We start from the raw sequence: 4,736 nt of genomic DNA, 5'->3' as shown, positions 1-4,736 counted from the left end.
TCCTTCTCTCACTGCAGCTCAGCTCCAACTGTGCAGGACACGCCTCCACTCCTCCACCATTGGTGCATGAAACTCTTTTTGGAGTTTACCTGTAAAACAAAAACATTAATCGGTGCCACCTGCCCTGGATGACACACCATACATTTACAAGGCCCTCTTTTTTTTTCTTCCTTTTTTTTTTTGGGCACTAAAATCACATTTTTCCAAGTGCCCCCTCTAAAAGGGGAGGGGAACACTAAAAGCACCGGCAATTAAAACAAATTAAACTTTAAAACGTAAAATCAAATTAAAATTTTGTTGCCGGGCGCGATGATGCACTCCAGTCCCTCCGGTGCCCACCTCTCGCGGAAGGCCTCGAGCGTACCGGTGGACACCGCGTGCTCCATCTCCAAGGACACCCTGGACCTGATGTACGAGCGGAAGAGAGGCAGGCAGTCAGGTTGAACGACCCCCTCGACTGCCCGCTGCCTGGACCAGCTGATGGCTCCCTTGGCCGTGCCCAGGAGCAGTCCTACGAGGAGGCCTTCGGACCTATCCGCTCCCCTCCGCACAGGGTGCCCAAAGATCAGGAGAGTGGGACTGAAGTGCAGCCAGAATTTCAGGAGCAGCCCGTTCAAATAATGGAACAGGGGCTGCAACCTTGTGCACTCACTAAAAATATGGAACACGGACTCCTCCAGACCGCAGAAATTGCAGGCGGCCTGGGAGTCCATGAACCGGCTTAAAAATTTATTGCACGGCACTGCTCTGTGCACCACCCTCCAGGCCAAGTCCCCGATGAATAGTGGGAGGACCCCTGCGTAGAGTGTCTCCATCGGGGACCCCCGCCTCCTCCGGACGGCAGGATGGTACGCCATGGCGTGTCCGGACGGCAGGCGAGGATGGCAAAGTTGAGAGTGTGCAGGAGCAGCCCGTACAGGAAACCCCTCCGCGCGGAACTGAAAGGCACGGAGGGAATTTCCCCGAGGCGGCTCAAGTTGTGAGGTGCCGGCCCCCGAGGGAGGTTCCGGGGTTTGGCGCCGATGAGGAATTCAGTCCGGACGGGGGTCAGTTCGGACGGGATCTCCCCACATGCTTGAGCCTCCTCGATGCACCTAACGGAGTCGGGGCCCAGAGCTCTTTTTAGCGACTCGATGGCATCGGCCGCGTGGCGGACGTTGGCAGAAGTTACGCGCCGCGCCAGCGTGTCTGTTGCCATCCAGCCCGCTCCTCCGCCATCGAGCAGGTCCCTGAACCTTGTCACCTCACCAGCCACAGCCCTCTCGTCCGACCGCCACATAAAACCTCGTCCGTGGAGGTACGGATTCCCGAGCAGCGGCTCCTGCAGGACGGCCGCCACTGCAGCCGGCGGAGAGCTGCGCTTGGTGGAGACTTTGTTCCAGACCCTGATGAGTTCCTTGTAAAAGACAGGCAGCTCCCGGAGGGCGGTCCTGACGCCCCCCACGCTCACAAACAGGAGCTGCGTGTCGTAGTTGAGGCCGTGCTGCTGGCAGAAGAAATACGTCGCCAGAGCACGCCACCTAGGAGGGGGCTCGACGTAAAGGTATCTCTGCAGGGTCTGAAGACGGAAAGTCGCGAGCTGGGTGCTGACGCACACCAATGACTGACCGCCCTCCCCAAGCGGGAGCCTCAAGACCGCCGCAGAGACCCAGTGCTTCCTGTTGTTCCAGAAGAAGTCCACCAGCTTCTTCTGTATCTTGGCGACAAACGCAGGGGGAGGGGTCAAAGTGACCAGCCGGTACCACAACATGGCGGCCACCAGCTGGTTTATGACTAGCGCTCGGCCCCTGTAGGACAGCACTCGGTGCAGTCCTGTCCAGCGCCCTAGGCGAGCGGCGACCTTGGCCTCCAGCTCCTGCCAGTTCGCCGGCCAGGCTTCCTCGTCGGGGCTAAGGTAGACTCCCAGATAGAGGAGATGGGTCGTGCTCCAGGCAAAAGGCCTGAGCTCCTCCGGCAGGGAGTCCACCCGCCACTGACCCACCAGGAGTCCGGAACATTTTTCCCAGTTGATTCTGGCGGAGGATGCGGCCGAGTAAATCTCTGGCACTCACGCATCCTCTGCAGGTCAGCGGGATCTTCTACCGCGAGGAGCAGGTCATCGGCGTAAGCCGAGAGGACGACCTCCACGCCCGGCCCTTGCAGAGCCAATCCCGTCAACCTCGTCCGCTGAAGGCGCAGGAAAGGCTCCACGCAGACGGCGTATAACTGGCCGGACATGGGGCATCCCTGGCGCACCCCTCTCCCGAAGCGAAGGGGCGCCGTCAAGGACCCGTTAACCTTAATCAGACACTCCGCGGCGGCGTACAAAAGTCGGATCCGGGTGACGAAGTGCTTCCCGAACCGGAAAGCGCACAGAGTTCCGAGCAGATAGTCGTGATCCACCCTGTCGAACGCCTTCTCTTGGTCGAGGGATAGGAAGGCGACCGACAGACCAGCCTCCTGGGAATAATGGATGAGGTCCCGGACCAGATGGATGTTATCGTGGATTGTCTGGCCCGGGACCGTGTAGGACTGGTCGGGGTGGATCATGTGGTCCAGCACGGCACCAAGGCGAGCAGACATCACCCTAGCAAAGATTTTGTAGTCCGTGCTGAGGAGGGAGACCGGGCGGCAGTTCTTAAGGAGGCGGAGATCGCCCTTCTTAGGCAGCAGGACGATGACTGCCCTGCGCCAAGAGAGAGGCATCTCCCCGGTCACCAGACTTTCCCCCAGGACCCGCGCGTAGTCGCCCCCCAGGACATCCCAGAACGCCCTGCGGAACTCCACGGTCAGCCCGTCCAGCCCCGGGGATTTTCCCCTCGAGAGCCGGTCGAGGGCACCGGTCAGCTCCGCCAGGCTTAGCGGAGCTTCCAGATTTTCGGCGCCCTCCGGGCTGACCTTCGGCAGGTCCTCCCACAAAACTCTACGCGCTTCCTCGCTGGACGGCTCCGGAGAGAACAGGGCCCCGTAATATTCACGGGCCCTGTTGTTGACGCCCTCCGGATCCGCGACGAGAGAGCCGTCGTCGGCCAGCAGCGTCAAGAGCTGCTTACGGACACTCTGTCTTTTTTCCAGCGAGTAGAAGAAGGGGGAACCGCGGTCCAGATCCCGCAGGAACCGGATCCGCGACCTCACGAACGCGCCTCGGGACCCGACGAGCTGCAGGTCCTTCAGCGCGGCCTTCTTCGCTTCATACACCGTCCGCAGGGCCGGGTCCCCAACGACTTGACCGAGACGGGATTCCAGGTCGAGCACCTCTTTTTCTAGGCGCCCGACCCCGGCCGCCCGCCTCTTGGTCGACCCCCTCGCGTACTCTTGACAGAAGATGCAGACGTGAGCCTTGCCCACGTCCCACCATAGCCTCAAGGAGGGGAAGCCCCCTTGCTTCCTTCTCCAGTCGGACCAGAATCGACGGAACGAGTCCTGGAACCGCACATCCTCCAGCAGCCGGTTGTTAAAGTGCCAGTACGCGGACCCCGTCCTCGCGCGGAGCGAAGCGAGCTCCGCCAACACCAGGTGGTGGCCTGAACACGGCACCGGCCGCATGGAGGCCGCCGGGATGCAGGAAACGTACGCCCGAGACACGTAAAGGCGGTCGACTCTAGACCATCCAACTCCAGGCCTCACCCAAGTAAAGGCGCTGGAGTCGGGGTGGAGATTTCGCAAGACATCCACCAAGTCGAAGGACCCGACCAGGTCCCTCAACTTCTCCATCGCCGTCATGCACTGCGGGGCACCGGAGCGGTCCCTCGCCTCGAGGGTGCAGTTAAAATCCCCCCCGAGGACAATGCAGTCGCCGACGTCGACGGAGCCGAGAAGAGCGGACACTTCTTAAGAAGAAGCGCGTTTGCTGCAGGCCGGTCTGAGGGGCGTACATGTTCACGAGATGGAGCGGCACGTCCCAGGCGAACCGTTATGTGCAGCAAGCGGCCTGGCACGGGCTCCTCGACCCCCAAAATCTCTGGCTGAAAATGCGGGCCCAGCAAGATGGCCACCCCACTAGAAATGGCGGTGAGGTGGCTCATGCGGACCTCTCCTTGCCATTCCAGGAGCCACGTGGCTTCGTCTCCCGGAACGGTGTGGGTTTCTTGCAGGAAGCACACCGCATATTTCCCTTCCCGCAGGAGCGAAAAATTGTTAAATCTACGGCGTGCCTCTCTGCTGCCGTTGATGTTGAGGCTGGCTATGGTTATCTTCATGACTAGAGCATAGTGCAACCTCTACCTAACCTATTGTGGGGGAGGAGTGGAGTCGTTTGTTGACCTCCATTCCTTCAGCAGCCCAGCGAGGAACTTTTTGAACCGGCGCAACTCAAGGCCTTGAGCCTTTGATAAGGGCCCGCCTGCGGCCATGGTTTTAGCGGCGGCGTGGACGGACGCGATGAGCAGCCCCGGCTCGGACCATCTTTCCAGGGCCAGACGGGCTTGGTCGCGGCGACCCCGGCACTGGACCAAAAAGTCCCGGAGTTCCTCTACGGGAATGAGGAGGGTCTCAGTGGCGGCCGCGAGCAGATCCACCGCCTCACTGTCGATGGACTCGAGATCTTCACCCGCGTCCTCCACTGAGTCCCCGTCCCCCTCCGGGAGGTCGCCGCTAGCAGCCGGCCCGTCGACCGCACGAGGTACGGCAAACGGCCCGGCCGCTCCATCTGGCCCTGGCTCTGCCCCGATCCCACCCCCAGGATCATCGGCAGAGGAGTCCCCACTGTGCTCTTTTAAAAGTGGTGCTGGGTCAGGAAGCGACAGCGGAAGGGGTTC

This window comes from Pristiophorus japonicus, chromosome 6 (genome assembly GCF_044704955.1).
Source record: "Pristiophorus japonicus isolate sPriJap1 chromosome 6, sPriJap1.hap1, whole genome shotgun sequence".
In the NCBI taxonomy this organism is placed as follows: Eukaryota; Metazoa; Chordata; class Chondrichthyes; family Pristiophoridae; genus Pristiophorus; species Pristiophorus japonicus.
Note: the sequence above shows the minus strand (reverse complement) of the source record.